The sequence below is a fragment of the Canis aureus genome, chromosome 31, assembly GCF_053574225.1.
Source record: "Canis aureus isolate CA01 chromosome 31, VMU_Caureus_v.1.0, whole genome shotgun sequence".
NCBI lineage: Eukaryota > Metazoa > Chordata > Mammalia > Carnivora > Canidae > Canis > Canis aureus.
This window is the reverse complement of record NC_135641.1, coordinates 13,406,542-13,418,823: the sequence shown is the minus strand read 5'-3', so window position 1 is coordinate 13,418,823 and position 12,282 is coordinate 13,406,542. Positions and strand designations below refer to the sequence as shown.

At 37.0% G+C, this 12,282-nt stretch overlaps 1 long non-coding RNA gene across 4 annotated transcripts in view; it reads right to left on the bottom strand.

The window, feature by feature from the left end:
* Positions 1 to 2,322: 2,322 nt before the first annotated feature.
* LOC144302366 (uncharacterized) overlaps positions 2,323 to 12,282 on the bottom strand; it is a 32,334-nt gene continuing 22,374 nt past the window's right edge. For all 4 annotated transcript variants that reach the window (XR_013369218.1, XR_013369219.1, XR_013369221.1 and 1 more), the window contains one exon: positions 2,323 to 2,868. This is a non-coding gene — a long non-coding RNA (uncharacterized LOC144302366). The remainder of the gene's footprint in view (positions 2,869 to 12,282) is intronic.

Genomic DNA, 12,282 nt, shown 5'->3' with positions numbered 1-12,282 from the left:
CAATGGAATCTGTAGGTTCTTACTCTTTTCTTAATAATGTAAGCTAAAATCTCCTGGTATTAACAAGTTCTTGAAATAGATTATATAAATGTGATTTAATACTTGACCAGGAGTTCTATACTCGTCATTCATTATAACTAGAAACATATTCTTCTGGGGCACCTGGGCAGCATGCAATTCTTGATTTTAGCTTAGGTCATGATCTCGGGGTTGTGAGATTGAGCCCCACGTCGGGCTCCATGTGGCACATGGAGCCTGCTTGAGATTTTCTCTCTCCTTCTCCCTCTGCCTCTCCTTGCTCTTTCTCTCTCAAAGAAAAGAAAAGAAAGAAGAAAAAAAGATAGAAAAAGAAAGAGAAAGAAAGAAAAGGAAAAGGAAATAGATTCTTCTTTAAATGGGAAAAACTTTTATGGAACCAAACTATTAAAAAATTAATATAATTAAAGGAAAGAAAAGATAATCGATGGTGTTGTTATTCAGCTCTTCGCTGACAGAAAGGCATAGAGTAATACTAAATGTTAATCCATAGTTTTATATTTGGATTGGATAGAAATTTTAAGTATAAGATCTTCTTTACTGAATTGGAAATAGTGGGAAAAATCAGGTGTGCATATCAGTAAAATCAGTGTAAGTGCAATCATGAATCAGGAACCAGAGTTATCGTGTGTATGTGCATGTACGAGTATGCATGTGTGTGTGTGAGACAGTAAGTTTGAAAAGACCCTGGATCTTTGTTTCCTTACCCTGTATTTACAGATAAAGGCATGATCCCTAAGGACACCTGTTTTTGCACCCTCTCCGGCCCCAACCCATGGCCACATCCACATCCTGTGCAACTCTTACCCATCACCACTTCATCCTGGTAAAGGCTCACTTTGACCCTCCTGTGAGCTTGGGTCTCCATGCTTCTCTCATAACACACTATTGCTTTGGGGGCTTTGCTTATTTGCTGTTTCCCCAATAGCTGTCTAGTTTCAGAGCACAAAGACTATGCCTTGCTCCTACTTCTCTCTCCAGTGTCCAGCACAGAGCTGCATCACTGGGGCCATTCAATGAATAATTGTTCTTTTTGTGAATCATCAATTCTCTAAAATTTTTAGTGTTGGGATGGTAATAATAATGTCAGTAGCATTTGAAAATCACAAATTGCACTTAAGGCACAAGTGGATGAGGATTAATATCCTTTCCTTTTCTTTCTTTCTTTCTTTCTTTCTTTCTTTCTTTCTTTCTTTCTTTCTTTCTTTCTTTCTTTTTATTCCTATAAGTAACAAAAGATGGTAATATTTTAGATTACCTTCTTGGTTTGTGAATACTACCTTATTTTTTTGTTGTTTGACCACTGAGTATGTTTCTAAACTTTACAAATCATGCCGTTTGTCAAAAGAGAAAAGGAACAGATTAGCAGTTACATTTTCACTATTCAAAAACCAACCTAAAGGATGTGGTGTGATGACTTCTTGTATACACACACAGAGACACACACACACACAATCTGTGACAGTAATATTAAAATATCTCACCAATTCAGGAGATGGTTTTAATATGCATTGACAGAGTCAACTGCAACACACATTTTCTGATATCAGCAAAGATATTCAACATTATTCACAATTATTTGAATTGTCTGTTTCAGAAATGTAGCTGTTGCTAATATGAGCCAGCTAGACCCTAAAAAGCATTTCCAACTTTTATTTTTGACTTTATGTATATTGACATTATTTACACATCCTTCAAGTCAAGCAAGAAGAAACAAAGGGCAAAGGGCATCCCCCTTGCTTAGAGCAGAGACCAGCCTAGAAGCCTTGTCCCTTTTTCCTCTCCTTGCAGGAGGGAGATTTGCATACATGCGCATCACCTGCACACCATCAAATGCAGAGAATCCTGAGAGCATTCTAGGAGGACTGTGCTGACCAGATTACCTGGAAGCAAAAATGCTTGTGAGATGTGATTGTAAGTAAGCATGTAGTTACCTGTGTTACCTTCCAAGAAATATTTCTGTTGTTTTTCTTCACACCAAAAGGGCTCAAGCCACGTCTGTATGCCTGTTTTCCTGAATAAGGTGTGCTTGTTCTACCAAGGATATACTGATAATTCAAGGTAATCAACAGAGTACATTACAGGGGAAAATCTGAACCAACAAGCTGTACAAACAGAATAGCAATCAGGAGATTTAATGCATTTCTGATGTACATTTAAGGCACTGACACTGGGCCACAGATGTACATGTGTTGTGTTTTATATTACTGAGATATGGCCTGTGAGAACCTATTATAGCATATCATCACCCACAGTGGAGGGGCTGCAGAAGGAAATATTCCATCACACATTACTCCTGCGGATGTATTAGAGAAACAAATTGTACTCGGAATTGAAAAGTCACAGGCTTATTCTGTCTTAATAAATTCCTGCCAAAAGGCTAAGTGTAAGACTAGAAATACTTCCCAAATGCTGTTACTGTATTATCATCTTTGACATCTCAAGGGCTGTTCCCAGAATCATCAGACATCAGTTCAGGGTTCTTACAATAAATTCCTTTTTCTCTTTTTTCTTTTCTCTTTCCAAACAGTTCTTGATTTCATGTAGCCATTTTGAGTTGTCTGTTGTACCTGAGATATAAACCTCCCTTTGGCTAAAAGAAAGGATTCGTTGAAAGATGTTTGCTATTGGTTAATCTAGATAGTTTCATAATTTGAGGCACTAATCCTCCCCTTGTATTTTCCATCAGACTTATTGGAAGATTTTTCTGTTCTGCTGGAACGGCTTTAACATGGAAAAGTAAAAAGAATTCTGATCTCCGTGAGAGTAGGTTCTGGGTCCTAATTCTCCATGGATGGGGTGTCTTACAGTTAGTGGATGTTCCACAAATACCTATAAAATAAATGGCAGAATGGTTGTATGATTAATCACAATCATGATGCTTAAAAATATCCTAATGATATTAACGTAGTGATATTTTATAAACCATAATAGCTGATATCAGTTTTATCAAGCTAAGATCATGACTTAAGCTGTTTCTTTTGTATCAGTATTCTAAGGTTTCATTTCTTGAGAATGGACATTTTTGGTCTTGTCATTCAGCACCATATGTACTGAAATTGAGCGTTAATTCTAAAATGAAAAAAAATAATTGAGAACAACCTAGAGAAAGATGGTCATCCAATCCATAGGTCTCTAGTTTTCTGTAAAGGTGTTTATTAGCTATTTAGAGCTGTGTACCTATTACCCCAATATGTGTTGTCTCCCAAACACCAAAAATTTATTATCTAACAGTTTCTGTGTGTCTGGACACTGGGTATAGCTTGTGGGGGTCCTTTGTTTGGGGTCCCAAGTGAGGCCATAGGCAAGCTGCTATTCAGGCTGCAGCCAGGGCTCTCTTAGGACTGGATAGTCTACTTCCCTGCCCCTCCAAAATGGGCGTAAGTCCTCAGAGCACCGTAGTAGGTGGTACAAGACAGAATTCCAAAGAGGACCCAAGATGGAAGCCACAGCTCTTTTTGTGTCTGATCTCAGAAGTGATATCCATCACTTCTGTTGTTGTATAAATTCATAAGAAGTGAACCATGAAGATATTCATACATTTAGGGGGAGGAGATTCCACAAGAGGATGACTACAAGGAGCTGGAGATACCTACCACAAAGAGAGGCAACGACAGATTTCACTTTCAAGAAACAAATTACATTATAAAATGTTTTTTAATAGCTCAAGTCAAATTCTAGAGTAAAATTAGAAAGGTTCTCGAACCAAGAGCCTCCCCTCACCCAGCACAGACACCAGTTACCATCTGTGATGAGCAGATGGATCAATTAGATTGGTGCATTTTAGTGAGAAGGAGGGAGTGAAAGGCAACACTTACACATCTCAAGTGCTGTGCTGGATGCCTGGTAGACCCTGACTTAGTCAGTCCTCACTGAAATCTTGCAAGGTTGATATTGTCACCAGACAATCCATTGGGACTTAGAGAGTAAATGTGCTAGTCACTGCTCTGGACCTGCATGCTTACAAGTTGCTTGCTAGACCTACATCTTCTAGTTGATACCCCACGGCCTTACACAAGGCAGATACTCTTTTTTTTATTGACATATCAGTGACAAATAAAATTGAAAGATATCTAAAGTATACAGTGTGATGATTTGCTATCCATATATATTGTGAAAGGGTTTCCCCATTGAGCTAATTCATGCATCCATCCCTATGCATATTTTCCCTTTGTATGTGAGAAAGAATACTTAAGCTCTACTCTCTTAGATTTTAATTGTACAATATAGAGGTGTCAACTATAGTAACCACATATTTTATTTTATTTATGTTATTTATTTTATTTTATTTTATTTAGAAAAATGAACAAGTAGCTCAGTCTCTTTTTTTTTTTTTTTTAATTTACTTGTGAGACCACACAGATGAGCAGAGGAAGGGGAAGAGGGAAAAGGCAGACTTCCCACTGATCATGGAGCCCAATGTGGGGCTTGACCCCAGGATCCTGAGATCATGACCTGAGCCCAAGTCAGATGCTTAACCGACTGAGTCACCCCAGTGCCCCTTCTGCCATGTAAGTTTCACATGAAATCCTCAGACCTTCTTCATCTTATCATTGAACATTTGGAGGTATCTGGCTGGCTCAATAGGTAGAGCATGCGAATCTTTATCTTGGGGTTGTAAGTTTGAGCCCCATGTTGAGTATAGAGATTACTTAAAATCTCTAAAAAAGGAAAAGTTTGAAAAGCCTTTCTTTTTTAGAGCTGGTGGCTGCCTAAACTGAAAGTATTGCCAATTCTTTATAATATTACTAATATGCTAGAATGTCTTATAGACCACTTGCAAAGTCAGAAAATGGTAAATACTTACCCAAGAGGATTTTCTCAATTATGCTATATCATAACGTCTTGCCAAATACATTAAATATGTAATGTCTATGGAAAAAATGAGATCTTTTCCTTGATTTTCCTGTTATTTATATATGTGTGGAACTCATTAGCTCAAAACTCCTCAGAGGTAAACACAGATGTAAAGAATTACTAATGATCATGCTCATTACTTAGTGCTCATAATAAACACGGCCTTCATTCAACTCTGAAAGAAACAGTACTACAAACTATTATTCTCCACTTTGAATGTGTCTCCTCATATATAAAGATGACACAAAAGTAATTAGGAATTAATTGAAACTACTGTGAGCTGAAGTTGACTTCCCAGGATACATGGAGTTGACAACAGACCTGAGGCTTTTTGTTCCTTCTCTCTCAAATAAATTTCAGACTTGCTATTCCTGGCAGAGTAGATTTTTTTTTTTAATGACTTTGAGGGGAAAAGAATGTTCTCACAAATCAGAGAATATAAAATACTGCACAACTGAAATAGGTTTATGTTAGTTGATCATAAGAGAATAATAATTATGAGAAGAGAATAGAAAGACTGAATGGGAGTCATCCTGATATTTTCTACTTCAAAAAGTGATATTGAAAAAGTCATTTTTTTTTTTGAAAAAGTCATGTTGAGAAGACCACTTATTTTGTTCACTAGAGAAATGAAGAATGCTTTCTTGTCTACTCTGTTCTTAGTAAACTTGTGGAGAAGCCAAATTCTATTGATAACAATTATAACGGCTAATACTTACTAGACATCACCATGTATTTTTATAGTGCTTTCCATGCGTTCATTCAATTAAATCCAGTGGTATTATTCTATACATTTTTGAAATGGGGCATTGACTGATGTTACACATCAGAAATGATTACATTAACAAGGATAGGTAAGGGTAAGGCTGGATTTACAGAACAAAACTATATCTTTAACTGAAATACCAGTCCACTGTGCACCTGCTGATGAGATAAGCAGGTTGCTTTCAAATGGGGACTCATGGTCTCAGGCTATCACAATGGAAATCTCATATGTTGGAATTGTTTGCTTCCAACCTGGAAGATTGAGGTGGGGGATACAGGGGGTGAAGTGTAAATAAGCCATGCATACTCTCAATCACATTGACCTGGAAGTGATCCATCATTTCTACACAAGGTCCATAGGCAAGAATTACTGATATGACCCCTTTTCCAATGTTTAGAGGTGCCAAGATAGAAAGAGCCACATGGCTATTGGAAGGGACTATTGGTTCTTCCATAATAATGAAATCTAGAAAATTACGCCATTCATGAGGGATGCCAGTGATAAGTTCAAGGAGATGAACATCTATTTGTCACCTCCCTGACTACCTCTGTCATGGAGCATTGGTATTTGGACCTCTCAGCTGAGAGGAATATACATGGCACTTCGAGAAGGCAGAGGACTGGACTCTAAGAAGTTCTCTGCCTACAGAAGCGACAGCATCTTTTGGGTAAGGATGGGGGGGAGAGGCTGCCTGTCCCTGTTTTCTTCATGAAAAATACGACAGAAAACCAGTAGTGCCAAGCCTGTGGCCTTCACACATCGCTAATACCATGGAAACATCCTGTGGCAGGGGCTTAGCCTAGCAACTGCTATGTTCTTCCACATGTAAGTGGATGGAATCTTTTTTTTTTTTTTTCTTTTTTTTGGATGGAATCATTGAAGGGGTTCCCAACAGGAAGCAAAAGCCTGGGAAAGCTTTTAGCAGGTCCCATTTGCAATTCATGTGACGCTGGGCTTGCCTTGAGGAATAGTGTCCACAGGGCCCTGTTTGGTTTAAAATGTAACTCTCAGGGCAGAAGAGGTGGAGCAGTCAGATCTCAGCTGGGTTTCTCTTGAATTCATTAACTTTCAAAAGGAAACACACTTAAAATAGTTTACTGTCTCTCAGTCACCTCTTCTTACTGTCTTTTCTAAAAGCAGCACCACTATGGGGCTTGAAATCCTAGAGGATGTCTTCCTTCTCTCCCCTTGGGCACTCAGGGTACCACCTGCCTGTCCATCCTGCAAACAGCAGGGCTGTTGTTCACAACAGGGCTCTGAGTCCTTACTGTTGCCCGTCCACATTGCAACACTCCTAAGCACTCTGTAACTACCCATTACTGTCCTCCTCACTGCAACTAAAAATAATACAAGCAGCTTGGTCATGCTATTTTTTTTCTTCCCAAGTTTAGGATGATCTGAGGTCAACCAGGCAAAGACCTTGGAACATATCATTGTACTGACCCTCCCAACATAACCAGAGTTTTTACATGAGCTAGCAGAATTTCAGGAGCTGTACAACCTGCACAAATTAGATTAGGAGATTCAGAAAACACTTCTAAATAAGAGGGGGAATGTTCACTGTCCTACTTGCTTTAGAGTGCCTATGTTTACCTGTGAGATTGGACATACCTAAGTCATCTAGATCAATTATCTTGTCCTTATAATTAACTTCTACCCCTGCACTCAAGTGCAGAGACCATTTGCCCCAGGGTCCTGACTGCTTGGTTTTTATTAATCCTCTTGTCTCTTTTCTAAGATCAAAGAAAGAGGCAATACCTAGTCAATAATGTATAAGACATTTTTAACAGACTGGCTAAAGTGAGTTTCTCCTAGCTCCACTGCTATTGGCTTGCGTTGCCTTTCATTTCAAACATATAACCATCCAGCCTAGTCATTACTAATGGAAGATGATTTCAGGGACCTTTCCAGTTATAACTAACATATACCAGCTAGTGATAGAGGTTCTCTATGTGTATAAAAAAAGGAATACAAAAAATGTAATGCAGAGGATTGGAATCTTACTAAAAATGGCTACATTAACACATATGCATCCCCCTCCTGGCTCTGCATTAGAAACTAGGGGAGAAAATATTTTATGGCCAGTGACTGGTCACAGGGCAGTTGAATCTACAAGTTGTCAACATAATAACAGGAGTAGGCAAATGAAAAGTAAATTGATTGTTAAGTACTCTGATAAGCCTTCTTAACATGATTCTCAAAACTCATAGACCTTCTGCCCACAAAGGTACAAGTTTAGAGTCATATGATTACAGTGTACACCTGCAAACCCCATTGTGCTGCTCAATCTGTGTATTTTACTGTAGGTCAAGGCAGTTAATCACCAGAAGGCCTCGGGGCAGCCACATAGAAGCTTATTTATGGGCAAATCAAGAAACCGAAATACTGAACCGTGCCTGATTAGCTGCACTAATATGCTACTTGTGGCTAATTTCTGAGCTGGTTAACCCACAGGTGTTTGCCCTCATCCATCAATCATGTGTCCACCTCCTCTCCGCGCTCCTGGTCCTACCATGCATATAGATAGCCTGTTTAAATGACAGGCAGGGAATAATGGATGACGCACTAAATCATTCAGTGCTTAGTCAACTGTCTCTCCTCCCAAGCTGGTCCCACCACGTTCCCACTGCCCAGCTCATTTCAGATGTTTTTGTAACCCAAGTCCCAGGGGCCGCTGCATGCAACCTTTCAAAGGTACAAAGTGTACATTTCCCCATTTTTATTTGTTTTACTTGTAGAGCACACCCTTTGCATAAGTCAGCGCCATTAAAATTTCCACAACAGCCGGCAGTGCAACGAAGCAGAACAGAATTCCAATGACTTAGGTGCTGAAAGAAAATCCTCGCTGGGAATTTAGCAACTATGGCTCTCCATTTACCTTTAATTTATTTTTTTTAATTAAAGATGTTAATTAAATGGATCACAAACCAAACGACCTAAACACTAAATATTATGGGCAGGAAGTGCTTGGTTTGCATATAATTTGATTCTCTAGAGTAGTTCCTTATTTTAAATCAACTTATCGGTCAATATAAAAACCAGTAGCTAGGAAAATACGTATTTCACATATATTTACAATGTATGTCTATGTCGGGAACAGAGGAAAATGTAGGACTTAGCAGGAATTTTTTTTTTTTTAAAGGTCTGGCTAAGAAAACTGTTAGAAGGAAATATCAGTGAAGAGGTACCAAATGAAATTTTATGAACATGATATGAACATGACAGGTGATAAAATAGTAATGAAAAACAAGGGTGTGGCTTCACTATATTAGAATAAGTATAAGGGTGCCTGACTGGCTCAGTTGGTAGAGTATGTAATTCTTGATCTTGGAGTTGGGATTTGGGAGCACAGCACTGGGTGCAGAGATTATTTTAAAAAATAAAATTTAAAACATAGAACAAGTATAGTAATAGTTTTGATGTAATAGACATGCAATACAAGATCTCAAGTCTATTGGTCACTGAAGGATGAACTTTGAAATTTTCAATTACTTTTAGGAATTTTACATTCCTCATTCTTAGGATAGATTACATTATAGGAAACAAAATAAATTATTTGTTATTTTTAATAATTTTTTAATTGAGCTCAAAGAGCCAAATAGAATGCCAGGATTCTGGTCATTAAAATACATGTGTTGTAAGGAATTCCACCTCAAACCAAGCCAGAGTCACAGGGGCCAGATTAGCTTTATTTGAAACAACTTAAACAGACAAACACTATGGTATGTGGTTTTCAAGATACTGGATACCAGGCACTGAATATTTAAGATCCAGGAAATAAACCTGGAAAGCCCTGTGATGGCTTATAGTCATCCTAAAGCTTATAGCCTTGAGAGAGGCTCAAAACAATAATGCAGGGAGGCAATCCTGGTGGGTCCTAGTGGACTCCTCTTGCTCAACAAACAGATGCAACTGAGCATCCAGGGAGATAATGGTGGCTAGATTATTACAGAACAGGGCACCAAAGAAGACAGAGCTGAATAGAGATGATCTTCTGGGGAGTTTCATAAGATTCTTCAAAGAATTTAGCTCAACTCTGATCAAAATTACATGTGAAGAAACTCCCAAAGCTGAGAAAGAACCATCAGAAAGGATGAAAGGCAACAGTCCTGGGCACTCATCCAGGTCACGGAGGGTGCCTATTTGACCAAACAGACCAGAACTCACGATACATGAGCATTGAGCTGTATGTTCAGGAGGGTCTTATCTGACTAGGGAGGAATAACTAGCCACAGACTGAATAGTGCTCCCATTACACCTAACAAACTAAAAGCAGGACCTGAGAGGAACAAACTGCTTTCAAATAGTATAACTATGCCGAAGAACAAAATGTCACTATATTTATAATAATACAAAAATGTCCAACAATCAGAAATGTAAAACTCACCATGTCCATGATCCAATTAAACACTATCAGACATACAAAGAAGCAGAAAAACATGACTCATGTTGAAGAAAAAAGCCATTCAACCAAAAATTACACAGATGTCAGAATTAACAGATAAGGACACTTAAAAAGTTCTTAAATTGTACTCTGTATGTTCAAAAGTTAAGTAGAGACATAGAAAGGATGAAGAAGATACAAATTGAACTTTGAGAGCTGAAAATTCTATTTATAAAATTAAAATTTCATTGAAAGGGCTTAATTTCGGTTTAGACATTGCAGAAGAAAACATTTGCAATCTTGAAGACATAGCAAAAGAAATGACATTACATGAAAAACAGATAGAAAAAATAATTTAATAAAATTAATAAAATATCAGCGGTCTGTGGGGCAACTGGAAATGAATCAATATATATGCACTTAGATGCTCTGAGACTAGAGGAGGAAAAATGAAAATCTTTGAAGAAATAATGGCAGAATGTTTTCAAGTTCCATTAACATTACCAAGTAGTAGATTCAAGAAAATCAACAAATTTCAAGGATAAGAAACATGAAAAAGGAAAAAAACCCATGCCATGTCACATCATAATCATATTACTCAAATAAAAAAAATCTTATAAGCTAAGAAAAAAGACACATTATGTACAGAGGAACAGAGATAAGAATGATTACACGTTCCTTCTTGAAAACAAAATTCAAAGAAACAAAAAAAGAAAAGAAACAATTACAAATCTTTAAACTACTGAAAGAAAAAATGAACTGTCAACCTAGAATATCCAAAGAAAATATCTTTCAAAATCACTAGTGAAATAAAGGCTTTTGATACATTCAAAAACTGAAATAATTTATCACCAGTAGATCTGCACTAAGAACAATGTTAACAGAAGTCTTTGAGACAGAAGGAAAATGATACCCCCTAAAATGGGATTATACACAATAGAATCAAAAGCACTGGAAATAAAAAGCACATGGGTAGATTTTCTTCTTTCTTTCTTTTCTTTTCTTTTCTTTTCTTTCTTTCTTTCTTTCTTTCTTTCTTTCAAAATCAATTTGTGATTTGTATAAAGATAACACTGTATCACAGTGTTTATAAGCAAACTTCAAATGTAAGGCAATAATAGCACAACATTTGAGAGATGATAAGAATTGAAAGTTTATGATTATGAGATTCTTATTCTGTGGATGAAATGGTACAATTTCACTTAAAATGGGACTGTGGTAACTCCCAAATATGTGCTACTGCATGTCAACTATACTTCAGTTTAAACAATAACATAAGTAGGGGCACCTGGTGGCTTAGTCAGTTAAGTATCTACCTGTGGCTCAGGTCATGATCTCAGGGTCCTGGGATAGAGCCCCACGTGGGGGGCTCCGTGCTCAGCAAGGAGTCTGCTTCTCCCTCTCCCTCTGCCCCTCCGCCCAACTTGTGCTACCTCTCTCAGATAAATAAAAAAAAAATCCTTAAAGAAAAATAAAAAATAACATAAGAATAAAAATGTATACTGCCGATCCTAACACAACCACTAACTTAGCAAAAAAATTATAGCTAGTAAGCAAAAAAGAGAATAAAGTGAAAAATGAGAAATAATTATTTTAAATGAAGCAAAAAAAATGGTAAAAGGAATAAAGAATAGAGGGGGCAGTTAGAAAGCAAATAGCATGATTATATACTCAAGCCTGATAATATCAAAAATTACTTTAAGTATAAATGATTCAAACACCCAAATTAAGAGGCAGAGATGATCAAATTTAAAAACACTGAGAGAGAAATACCAAACTATACTCTGTCTGTAATAAGCAAACTTAGATGTCAAGACACAAATTAGTTTATTTTTTTGACACAAATTAGTTTTAAAAAAAAGATGGAAAATGTATGTCATGCTGACACTTTCCAAAGAAAACAAAGTATCAGAAAAAATCATATTACCATGTATAAAGAAAGCCATTCCATAATCACAAAGGAGTCTATTTATTCAGAAGAACTAACAATCTTTAAGTTTTATCATCCTAATAACAGTGCTTCAAAATATATGAAGCAAAAAATGATAGAACTATAAGGAGAAATAGGAAAATCAATAATTACATTTAAAGATTTTAATACCCTTCTCTTAATAATTGATAAGCCAAGTGGAGAGAAAATCAATATGGACACAGAATATTTAAACAATACTACCACTTAATTTTACTTGAGTGACATATCTAGAGCACCCTACCCAGCAAATGGAGAATACAAATTATT